General features: G+C 29.8%; 1 protein-coding gene and 1 long non-coding RNA gene across 3 annotated transcripts in view; one reads left to right on the top strand and one right to left on the bottom strand.

Moving 5' to 3' along the window:
- The window catches only part of LOC100201161 (metabotropic glutamate receptor), a 29599-nt gene extending 22169 nt beyond the window's left edge, over positions 1-7430 (bottom strand). The window contains exon 1 of one of the 2 annotated variants that reach the window (XM_065793899.1): positions 7218-7430. The gene's annotated coding sequence lies outside the window, so the exon portion shown is untranslated. The remainder of the gene's footprint in view (positions 1-7217) is intronic. The other variant, XM_065793898.1, reaches the window with a different exon arrangement.
- Positions 1-13260, top strand: part of LOC136078320 (uncharacterized) — a 42006-nt gene extending 28746 nt beyond the window's left edge. Inside the window, exons 3-4 of the long non-coding RNA XR_010637721.1 lie at positions 12702-12804; positions 12970-13260. This is a non-coding gene — a long non-coding RNA (uncharacterized LOC136078320). The remainder of the gene's footprint in view (positions 1-12701; positions 12805-12969) is intronic.
- Positions 13261-13471: the final 211 nt, after the last annotated feature.

Genomic DNA, 13471 nt, shown 5'->3' with positions numbered 1-13471 from the left:
TCTAATTGCAACCGCTGATTCAACTTCCGCTATTGGTTTTAATAGCCATTCTTCAACCAATGCTTTCGCCGTCATCCAGCATTTTTCTGGTCAGCTCATCTTTTGCCATTTCAAATCTTTTCAACAAATTTGTTATTTTGTCTAAAGCCATGATTATGCTCGATTTGTTGCTGCTTGTTGTGTTGCGTTCTATACATTTAATGTTTATATTCAACATGTTGATCTACCTCTGATAATTTTGTTCTTGATCCATTTTGATTTTTCGTAGGTTTCGTTGGTCCTGGCAGAGGTTGCCACCTTTTAGTGTGGGGAATTATTAAACGTTTCCCAGTGAGACTAATGAATTTACTCGTTTGATTATAGTTGTTTTATTAACATATGACTGCAAATATATTATTTACAAATATCATCCTTTTTATATAACATTCAGAACCACAAAATATTTTATTTATAACTTTAAATACATATAATTACGATGGAATAATTTTCAAATACCTTCACGAATACCGCATTATTACAAATACATTAATGTTATTATTACAGGGTTATTCACTTTTGTATGCGCGTCTATTCATTTTTATATCCATGTTTATTCATTCTTTTTTGCGTATTTATTCATTCTTATATGCGCGTTTATAGGCGAGTCAACCACCCATAAAATCTCTTATATAATTTCATATAAACTATTATATAAGCTTTTATGTTTTTAAATAATGTATAATAATTTTATATAATATATAATGATTTATATAACTTTTATATAAGCTTTTATGTTTTTATATAGATTTATTTAAAATATAAATTAGGTTGTTGCCACTGCTATTTATTTAAAAATATGGTTGTAAAATAGAATTAAGTTAAACTCTGTAGTACCCATATTATTTTTGAGTTTCCTGATTACCACATCCATATTTCGAGGCCTTTCTCCCTGTTTGTAAGTATGCTTTAAAGAAGAAGAAAAAATTCTTCTATTGGATTAAGCTGTGGCGTGTATGCTGGCAGATACTTAATAGCTATGCCATGAGAGTCTAGTGTTTATCTAACAAAAAGACTCCAGTGGAATTTACAGCTGTCCATAACAAACACCAACGCTTCCACGTCTGCATTCCTAATCGCTGGTGCTAACAGTGTAATAATGAAAGTACAAAATGAATCTGTATTTCAGTTTTTATTTCATAAGGCAGCACTTCCATTATTGCAACAGCACAAATCAAGCTAACATTCATGCCACGATTACTGTTTTTTCAAAACAAATTTTTCTTGTTTCCTGGTAAACGAAGTTAAAAATACTTAAGACGAAAACTTTTTACATTTAATGATGGTTAATTTAATTAAGTATTAGATCTTTGATTAATTTTAACATTATATTTATTGATTGATTAAGTTATTATTTATCTAAATATTCATTTATCTAGATTTAAATTTAATTATATAATTATCATTAATACTCAAATATTTACCCTATGGATAGAAGAGAAAATAGCTGTGCAAATCATAAAACAAGGAAAAATGTTAGAAAATAGCACATTAAAATGCTTAAGCATTTAGTTGAAAGAAATGAATCTACAACAAGCATTTCCACTTCTCTTAATTTATCTATGCACACAGTTTAAAATCTTGTTGTTAAGTTTAACAGAGGAGAATTCAACGACAAGACTGCATTCAATTCGTTTTCTGATAAAAAACGAGATAAAAGACCTAAAAACGCTCAAATAAAAAATATTATTGAATTATGCGTACAAGTAAATAATCTCTGTACGCAAGAAGCAATAAAAGAAAATATTTTTGCAGAAGGCTTCAATATGTCTCAGCTTACTATTTCAAGAAAATTCAAACGCTTAGATTTATCAAGAAAGTGTGTTGTGCATGTGCCAGAAGAACAAAACTCAACACGAGTTATTGATGCACGCTACGCATTTCCAAGCAAAGTTAACGGAATTTCAAATGAAAAACATTTATTTGGATGAAACTGGATTTAATTTGCATACTAAAGAACATATGGTTATTCGCTAAGAGGTGCGCTAGAAATTTTACAGTCGTCTGCAAATTGTGACTAAAGTGTTAGCTTGATTTGTGCTGTTTCAACCATGAGAGTGCTGCCTTATGAAATAAAACTGGAGGCTGGAATGCAGATTCATTTTGTACTTTCATTACTAAAATGAAAGTACAAAATGAATCTGCATTCATTTTCTACTTTCATTGTAGTAATAAAAGAGGTGTTTGCTTAGGCAAACAATAGCCTCTTATAGCATAGCTTAATCAAATATAAGAATTTTTCTTCTTATTTATAGCACACGTACAAACAGGGAGAAAGGCCTCGAAATACGGTTGGGGAAATCAGGAAACTAAAAAAGATTATGGATGCTACAGAGTTTAATTTAATTCCATTTTACAATCATATGCGTAGTCAGCTAGCTAGCCAGCGCTGGCACGGCAACCATTTTTTAAATAAATAGCAGTGGCAATAACCTAATTTATGTTTTAAATAAATCTATATAAACACATAGAAGCCTATTTATTGTCTATATAAAATTATATTAAAGATTTTATGGGTGGTTGACTTGCTTATAAACGCGCATATAAGAATGAATAAATGCGCATATAAGAATGAATAAATGCGCATATAAGAATAAACAGACGCGCATATAAAAATGAATAACCCTGTAAGATACAACCTCTAATTGCTAGTACCTTGGAAGACGTAATTCACAACAAGGTTTAAATAAACTTGTGTTATGTTGAAATGAACATCATAGTTTAAAAAAAATGATCTGTAACGGTCTTTGGCAGTTTTTTATATTATTATTAAACTCGATTTCGATCGGTATCCATAAATCTTTTATGAATTTCGATAGGAATGTTGTATATTGAGAAATACATTCAATTAAAGTGCATCATAATAGATTAGAACTAGGATCTAAAGTGGATTAAGGCACTTTACAAAAATTCGATTCTAATTAATGATATATCTTCAATTTAAAGACTCCAAAATTATGTTTCTTAGATCTTGTGGTAGTAAAAGATTTTTAAAATTTATTTTAAATAAAGAAAAGTTTCTTTAAACATTAGAAAAATCTGAAACAGAAAAAATTATAGCCTAAAGCACTTGTTTGGATATAATGCGCTGACCGAGTCATGTGAATTCTAAATTTATCAGTTCAAATAATTAATAAATCACCTTAACTACACCAAGTGTTATCTTTACACCATTCTTAATGAAATTGCTATTGCAAAGTGTTTTTTCATAATAAGTATGGGTTATTAGTTATTTTTAAAATGTGTTGATGATGTATTTCTTAATCTTTTTAACCAATAATTTGTATGGGTTATTAGTTATTTTTTTAAATTATTATAATTAAATTATTATAATTTGTAATTTTATAACTCGTTGTTCAAGTCAATCAAAAACGGACCGCAAACGACAGTTTTAACAAATGGATTTCAGAAAAAAATAGTTACACAAGCTGCGGTAAAAAGTTACAAATTATGGTTTACTAAACTTGTGATAAAGTATAATATGAATTAACAAAGCGATTAATCAATAGAAAAAACTTTATTAGAATTAGTACTAGGAACAAATTTTATAAATATACGACATTTTTGAGATGTTTTAAGATGTGGTTAAAAGTTATATTCATTTTTTAAATAATATTTTGAAAAAAAGATTAGTTATTTTTTAAAATAGTTCAAGAATTGCGGTCATCAAACCGTAATGGCTGCATTTAGTGTGTTTATATATATATTTTTTAAATATTTTAAAGAAAATAAAGTTCTTGTGATTGAAAATAAATTTTGAAGTTACATATTTAAGTAAATATATACATATATAAGTTACATATATAAGTTAAATATTTTTTGTTGCATATAAAGTGCAACACAAAAATATGTAGGTGATAAAAAATCATCGTCATCATCATCATTTTCTCTTTCGGCAAATACTACACCATATAAATACTAAAGTTTATATAAATATGAAAGGGTACTATATGCCAGCATCTATATAAGTAGCCAACATATATGTTTATTTCCATAATATGTATGCATAAAGCGTCAGAAGCTTTCTTCTGGACTAAAAGTTCGGAAGCTTTTCTACTCTTCTATCCCTACTCTTCAATTTTAAGTAAAATCTCATTCAACTCCATATTTTCCACCATCTTGGGCAATTGCTTTATTAATCATTTATTTTATCATTTTCACAAGAACAACTCTCCTAAGAATAAATGTCATTTTATTATTCCAAGAAACCAATATAAAAAGGTCCCGTCTGATGTAAAGCTCTGTTATTCTCAGTTTACTAAATCTTGTATCTTATATCAGATGTTAGGTTCTAGAGACTTTTGATTAGTCTTCAACAATGTCATTAACTAAAATAAGTCTAACATTTAACCTTATTGATTATACAATATTTAACAATATTTAATTTTTAAAAAGTGCTAAATAAGTGGTTCCAATTTTCGAAACTCTAGAAAACACTTTGACCTCTCCAGCTATCCTACGATTAGTCTTCACTCTGTTATTAATTTCTTTAAAAAAAGGTTTTGACATTATTAAATTAATTCTTACTAACTGCAGTAATAAAGTTATTCTTGAAGGCCTACACTCTTCTTTATTTCAAGTAACTTTAAGGGTACCAGAAGGTATCTTTTGGTACCCTTAAATCTTTGCTCCTGTGCTGTTTCTTATCTACAATATTAATAAAAATTTAACATCTAAAGTGGCTCTTTTTGTTGACGACTCAACTTTATACTCTTGTCTTTACAAAAAATCTTCACTTTTTGATTGCTTAGAGCAAGCATCTGATTTTTAATCTGATCTCTCTTCCGCATCAGCCTAAGGCTTGCCGTGGCTTAAGGATTTAAATTCTGGGCTTAAAATCTGCAATTTTTGTTAAACAAAAAAACTCATTTATTTACAGCAAACAAATATTGCAATAATGCTGGTACTCCTATACTGATGAATAACAGCCCTCTTACTCTCAGACAATGTCTAAAGGCACATTGTAAATGTAATGTGGTCGTGGTGTAGTGGTAGAGCGCTCGCGTCATAAGCGAGAGGTACCGAGTTTAATCCCCTCCACGTCCCTGGTAGTACTGCGCTCAACTTGTTTCTCTGCGTAGCAGCCTTAGTTATCAAGGTTCGTGTTTCGGAGTGATAATTGGGTTATAACCACATTTAAGTAGCCTCCTCGTCTGTAGTGGCGTTTTCAGCTTTGAGGAGGTGAGTTAACATAAAATAATAATAATAATAATAATAATAATAATAATAAATTAGGCCTGCTTTATCTGCCAAGCTTGAGCTACTCTTCCGTTGTTGTAAGGTTGCATTTCCTTTTTTTTATACAAATACAATCATGGTCAATGCTCAAACAAGCTATCATCTCTATTACGATAAACCAAAACTCATTCTTGCTTGTTTCTTATTCAACAAGTTGCATCCTTTTACTGTATCTGTCCCTTCATTCTATAAAAACTTTTATTAATCCAGTTTTTTCCTTGCATATCAAAAAAATCTTATAACTATTAGCCATCTTCATGTTTTTCTTTTATATACAAACTACAACTTTTGAAGCCTTCAGTTAACCATTTCTCAGTCTTTTTACTTATTCTCTATTTTAAAGTAACTCATAACTTAAAAGTGGTTGCTTGCAATCTTGTTGGAAGTAAATTAGAGTTTGAAAATATAAAAATATATGCCAGTATTTAATAAATAGTAAATGTAAGCATAAAGTTATAATATGTAAAGTATTATAAACTTTTTTCTAGCCCCGTCTATCAACCCCTGCTAAATCTTATAGTTTAGCCGTGGCCGGGGCCGGGTTTGAAAAATTCTTATTTTTAGCCGAGGCCGGGGCCCCGGTAACTTACTACCACTTAATCATGGTAGATGGTTAAATTTTTATAAAAAGGTACTTTAATTCTAGTGTCAAAGGACTTGTAAACAGAGATATCTAAAACTACGAGCAGAATTCATCATATGAGTTTATTTAGTCATGTTCTTTGGATTGTGAGTATATATATAATTTAGTAAATATTTACAGAATACAAAGTTATAGATTTTGTTTTGTTAAAATATATCTTACATTAAAAGTTGTAATCCATCAATACTTAATTTTTTTTTTTTTAAATTAAACATATTTGGATTCATTACTTAAGGCAACTTGTTAAGAATTCGTATTATTTTATATTGTATTACAGCGCGTTTGTTTTTGTACGTTTTAAATTTTGTTTAGAACAGTAAAAAAAAACAAATCTTAAAGCTACGTCTATTATTTATTATTAAAACATTTATTTAAAAATCATTTAAACATTTTGCATATCGAGTTTATTTATATTTAACGGCACAATTTTTATTCACTTTAAACCAGTAATCTTATAAAAGGTTAAAATTTAAAGTTTTTAAATCATGCACTTTACGTCTTTTTCTATTTTCCCTAAAATGAAACATACACAGCCGTGTAATATGTCGTAGAAAAGTCTATCACATAAAAAGTTTCAGCGCTTTTTCATATAAAATTTTCGTTATTATAAGATGTGTTTTAGACGTCTAAAAAGCGTATTTACGTTTTGATACGTGCTTTAAACGTCTTAAAAACCCAATGTACCTATTGGGTGTACATGTTACACGCTAAAAAAGACATTAAGCTAAAAAAATGTTATATTTAGCTGTTTTTATCACTTTATTATTTTATCAAAAAACTCTTATATTAACTGTTGACATATAAGTATTAACAAATTTAAGACTCGGTATTACAGTTTAAATGATGCGCTATTTCAAATGATGTTCAGATTTAACTTGAATAAAAAGCCAAAACAATAAAAAAATAAAGATAACATGATATTAATGCTGTTATTAATGCCATGACCTGATAAGTGTATCTATTAATGCCACGATAAGCGTGTATTTTGCGTTATTTTATAAAATCAAGTTAAGGATGTAATACCATGTCATCTTTATATTTTTATTGTTTTGGCTTTTTATTCAAGTAAAATCTGAACGTCATTTCACATTTTATGTATATTCTTTATTCAAATAAAATTATCTATTGTATACCGTAATATTTATACATTTCATTGTCATTTTTACTAGTAAGGCACAACTACTGTATATTAAAACATAAAAAAAAAAACATCAAAAAAAAAAAAAAAAAAAAAAAGAACATGCAATGAACGGAATAAAATTATTTTAATATAATTATAAATAAAACATCATAAATATACCTCGTGAAATTAATTTCAAATAAATGACAATAGCCTGCTAAAAAATCAGTTAAATTTATGTAACCCTAAGTCCAAGGATTAAATCTTGTTTTTGAAAACGACTAAATAAGAATGACATCAAAACTTTACAAAAAAAAGCTTCAAGTTATTTTGAACAGCTTAACAAGTAACAATCTCAAAGTAAATATTTAATAAAATAATAAAGTAATTAGACGTTATTTAGCTAGAACTAAAAATAAAGTTCTGTATTTTTTTCTAAACTTCTGTATTTTTTGAAAAAGAAAATTTAAGACGTCTAACAAGTAGTTAATGTAAAGAATAACTCAAAACTTTTTAATTATTTGCAACTCTGTGTTGACCATTTCTCATCCTTATCTGCTATATTGTGTTTATATCTGACATTTTTTGTTTAATTATATAGATTTAGCGGAATGCATTTTGTTGGTATAATTTATTAATCAGATCGTCGGATTTAATGAATGCAAATAAAAGTGTTAATCATAAAAATACTAGAAAATTAAATTAAATTTAGATATTTTATTAGTTCGTGCATTTAAAATATTCATTAATTATACGAAATCTTCTAATGTAATTGGATCATACTGCAACTGCTTTATCGGCCTAAATGGTATACGACTTTTTAACAGAACAATTTTATGGCGCTTAAATTTGTCAATTAATAAAAATGAAATCAGTTACAAACAAAGCAAAACAATTTCGGTTTAAAAAGATATTCAAAATTGCAAAAACATAGATGGTTTTGGTTTTTACTTATTCAGTCTAAAAAAATATAAAACTAAAAGATTTAAAAAACTTTTTTTTTTTCGAGTTTTTATTTTATTTTATTTTGATTCCGTAAATGTTTAGTAGAAACTAAAATTGAAGTAAACAACACAATTCACATCGTTTGTGTTTTTTTAAAGCAAATTTCATTATTAGTAATTTAATTAGCCTGTGTAATATGAATATATTATACGATTAAAAAAGTGTTTTCAAGTCAGAAGTTTCTAATTAAATATTTTGACTCTGTTACTTCTAATTAGTAATCACTAATGTTATTTTCCGAATTAAGTAAGCAATAATAAAATAAAACATTCAATAAGATTTGCAAGATTGGGACATTTTCTGACCGGATAGAATCGTTCTTGACTCAATAGTATTTAGCGAGGATAGAATTATTTTGTCCTATCTCCACAAATCAAAAAAGTTGAGTCGGATAAATTTTTTTTTTTTTTTTATGGATAAAAAATTTGCTTTTTACAAATAAATCAGTAAAATACAAAAATCTATTACGCTGGCGCAGATGTATTTTTAATACATTGTTTCCGGTTTAGGATGTTGAATGTTGTATCTTCTTAACTTAATGCATGGATTTTGCTTGTGTCTCTGTTTTTATGACTAGGCAACTCATTCTATTATCTCCTAATGAGGGTACAGCTCTAAAACTCAGTTTTATGGTTCTGAAGTCGGCTGGTAGTCAGGTTTCCCGAACTCTGTGGTAGCTCTCAGAGAGGCTGATTCCATCAACAGCTGAAAAATATCAAAGTATTAACAGTGCCATGTTGCGCATGGATGGTGTCCCTGTTTGTACTTTTGGTGTGCATTGCGGAGGCCACATTTGAAGCCCTTTGTTACGACTTAGGGTTTATTAGTAGTAATGAGACAATTGCTTGGGCTATTAAACAGTGTTCCGAGTACTATTTATGCTTTGATTCAAGTTCTTCAACAAATTTAAAATGAATAAACTACCAAAGACTATAAAACACAAAAAACCAGCATCATCACCAAGTTCTCTAAATTTATCATTCACTTACATTTGTTTTTTTCGAAGTAATTTTTCTTCTATTGAGTCTTATCTCATGCAAAGTTCACCAGACCTACTTGCTCTTTGTGAGACTAATTTGAGTTCACCAGTTTCATCTTAGTGTTGATGATTATCTTCCGTTAATTCGTAAAGACTCCAATAGTCACATGATTGGCCTGGGCATTTACATTCGTAAGAACTCACCCATTTGTCGTGAAACTAGGTTTGAATCCACAGATTATTCTTTCATGTGCTTTCGTTTAGCACCACTTCACTCTATCGCCTTTCCTTTTGTTTTATATTGCTCTCCTTTATCTCAAGACTTCACTCTTTTTGATGTTATTTCTGATCATATTGACCAAGCCCTCTCTCTTTATCCATCTGCCTATATCGTTGCTGTCGGCAACTTCAATGCTTATCACACTGAATGGCTTGGCTCTAGTGTCAGTGATTCTGCAGGCTTTAAAGCCCACAACTTTTGCCTTTCAAAATCCCTAATTCAAATAGTCAACTTTCCAACTCGCTTTCCTGACAACCCAAATCATTTACCTTTTCTACTCAACTTATGTCTTGTTTCTGATCCTAGTCAGTGCTCAGTTTTTCCACATTCACTCTTAAGTGCTTCTGATTACAGTTTGATCTGTTTGAAACTAATATCTCATTCTTCTTCATCACCTAAATCCCCCTATCATCGTACCTCTTACAACTACCTTAAAGCTGACTGGGACTCTTTCCGTGATTTTCTTCGTGATGGCCCTTGGGTAGAAATATTTCGGCTTGCTGGCGACAAATGTGCTTCTTACATAACTTCGTGGATACAGACTGGCATGGAACCTTTTGTTCCCTTTTGACAGTTCCAGGTCAAGCCTCACTCTCATCCATGGTTTTCCTCACATTGTGCTGCTGCAATTGCCCATCGAAATCCTTACGTCCATATTTATCAGCAACACAAATCTCTAGAAAACAGACGTCTGTTTATTACTGCTAGAAACCATTGTAAAAAGGTTTTGTCTAACGCCAAAGCCCGCTATTCTCGGGTCATGAAATCTCGTATTTCATCATAAAAATTAGACTCTCGTGACTTATGGAGAATCTTTAATAGTATTATTAATAAAGATAAATCTTTAATTCCACCTCTCTTGTATGGTTCAGACTTTGTCACCTCGCCAAAAGACAAAGCTGAATTGTTTGCTAAGAACTTTTCATCAATATCATCTCTTGATTCCAATAGTTGCGTTCTACCTGATATTGCCAACAAGCTAGTTGATCGATTACTTGACATTCGTAACACTCCAGCTTCTGTATCTAAAGTGATTTCCTGCTTAGACTCTTCTGCAGCTTGTGACCCGGATAAAATACCTTTTATTGTCTTGTAGAAGTGTTCTCTGGAGCTGTCGTGTATACTCTCAAAACTATTCAACAACAAGCACTTATCAGAGTCTTGTTTTCCAGTCTGCTGGAAAGCAGCATCTGTTATTCCTATTTTCGAAAATTCTAGAGAGCAATCTGATTCGTCTAACTACCGTCCCATAAGTCTTCTTCCTATCATAAGCAAGGTTTTTGAGTCTTCAATTAACAAACACTTAATTTTTCATCTTGAATCTAATAACTTACTTTCTGACCATATGGATTTCGATCTTCTCGTTCTACAGCTAATTTGCTAACAGTAATAACCGATAGATTTTATCGTGCATTAGATAATGGTTGAGAGGTTAAGACTATTGGTCTTGACATTTCAAAAGCTTTTGATAAAGTTTCGCATGCTGGTCTTCTCCATAAGCTCTCTTCTTACGGTGTATCTGGCAACATCTTTAAGATTATTGAATCCTTCCTTTCCAACTGTAGTATAAAAGTTATCCTCGATGGACAGCACTTATTATTAGGCCCTTAAGTATTTTAAATTTACATTTACAATCTTCCAGATATTCTCACATCTAAGGTGGCATTGTTTGCTGATGATACTATCATTTATTCTTGTCGTGTTAAGAAGCCAAAACTATCTGATTGCTTGGAGGGGGCATTTGAGCTTGAAAAGAATCTCACTTATGCTACAGCATGTGGCTCACAGTGGCTGGTGAAAATTCAATTCAGATAAAACTCAATTTTATTCAGTCAATTGTTATCGCAATAATTTAGATCTTCCTATATTTATGAACGGTGATGTACTCGATGAGTCATCCGCTCTTCATCTTTTAGGATTAACTCTTACTTCCAATATTTCTTGGAAACCATATATCAAATCTGTTGTAAAATTAGCATCTGCTAAGGCTGCATCTCTTTATCGAGCTCGACATTTTCTTACTTTGGATTCTATTCACTATCTCTATAAATCTCAAATCCAGCCTTGTATCGAATACTGTTGCCATATCTGGGGCGGACCTTCTAATGATACCCTCTCTCTTTTAGACAAGGTGCAAAAACACGTTTTAAACATAGTTAGACCTGCTCTTGCAGCCAACCTCCTACCATTATTACATCGTCTTAATGTTGTTTCTCTTTCTCTTTTCTGCAAATACTATAATGGGAACTGCTCTAAAGAGCTAGCGTCTCTTGTGCCATCTACTAAAATTCATTCTCGCGTTACTCGTTATTCAGTTAAATCTTATCCTTTTCTGTGACTGTTCCTAAGTGCTCCAAAAACTCTTATTTGTCTAGTTTTTTTCTTACTTGAAGTACGATACTTGGTACATACTTTAGATAATATATTACTTATCTTCTCTGTTGAATTGAATTTTAAACAAAATAGCGTGTTTATGTAATTTGCTCACTAGCGTAAAAAATACTTTTTTTACTTATAAAACAGATATGTACCTTACAGTAATTTAATTTCCAAAATATACAATCATCTTGCCACATATAAAATATACAATCATCTTGCCACATATAAAATATACAATCATCTTGCCACATATAAAATATACAATCATCTTGCCACATATAAAATATACAATCATCTTGCCACATATAAAATATACAATCATCTTGCCACATATAAAATATACAATTATCTTTTTTTTAACAGAAAATGGAGATTTATACAAAATGATACTGTATTTTAAAAAAAAAGTGTATATTACATTGTTATATTTCCAAATCAGGGAGTAGTAATTCAAACACCTGCACTTTAAATATTTTAAAACAATTTCTTTGAAACTGTGGTAGCCTGTATAAGGAAATTAATACAAATTGGTTTTGTTAGCGTTTTTTATGTTATTTGGCCTGCAGGTCAATTTAAAACCTTGAACTTTATTTTCTCGGTTCGGAAAAACTTGGAGATAAAACAATATAATTCTAACCTCGCGATTTGTATACTTAAAACTGATATAGCATAGAAGATTAAAGTTTTATGTCATCAAGTAGTGGGAGTTCCTCTCCAATTTTAAAGGAAATTAAATAAAAATTTACTGTCATATTATTTACATGCTTAAGACTTTCGCAAACCAATCCAGTACACCCATCCTTATTTGTTAAACTATCAAGTTACTTAACTAACTGTTTTTGGTTGAGTTCATTTTATGTTCCATGTAAATAGATTTTTGTTCCAACATTATCTCAGAATGAGCATGAACATCCGTCCATGAATAACCATCCTATGGTTATTATATATTATATATATAGTATTATTTGTATATCCACCTATTAAAATGCAATATAAAGTTTTTCTGATATCATTTTTGTAGGGATTTTAGAACAAATAGATGGCAAGGATGGTGTAACGTGAACACGTTAACGCTTAGTTGAATCCCAAGTTGCACCTATATGTTGCTCTTTTATCACACAAGGGTAAAGCCTACTATATTCCATCACTTAAAGTTAATTATTTGCTCTAGTCTTTTCTTTCATCATATGCAATTCCAATAATAATTTTGTTATTACTTTTACTAGTTTCATTAACTGTCGAGTCTTTCATAACATTATTTTTATTATAGCCGTTTGCGTTTTGTTTAGATTGAAAGCAAGATATGGCATACCAAAAACAAAAAGCTTTTGCACGTACAAAACCTTTTTTGATACAAGTAATTTTGTGATATATGTGATTTTAGCAGCTGAACCAAAATTATAAAATATAATGCATTATTGCAGCTGATACCACATGTGTTGTGGTCTCTTTATTTTGCTTAAGACCCTTTTCTAAGTATCCGGCAACTAATAATGGCAATTTTCCGAGTTTTTTAACAAGAATATTTTCGATAAGAGTTTTCGTTTCGTACTTTGTTCGTGTAGGACTTATTATTTATGTCGCATCATTATTCTTTCTTTTGTAAGACCTAAGTCTTGTTTAATATTTTAAATAATTATGAGATAATTGTGTTGATAATATATGTTATTTTTTACTTTTATTAAAAAGTTATTTTTTAAATTGCAGTAAAAAATATTTTTTAACATTTTAATGAGTTAAATTCATTTATATTAAATTCACCTAAAATATAACCACCTAGAATAAAAATAA

The sequence above is a fragment of the Hydra vulgaris genome, chromosome 03, assembly GCF_038396675.1.
Source record: "Hydra vulgaris chromosome 03, alternate assembly HydraT2T_AEP".
Taxonomy (NCBI): domain Eukaryota; kingdom Metazoa; phylum Cnidaria; class Hydrozoa; order Anthoathecata; family Hydridae; genus Hydra; species Hydra vulgaris.
Note: the sequence above shows the minus strand (reverse complement) of the source record. Positions and strands in the feature narration are given on the sequence as shown.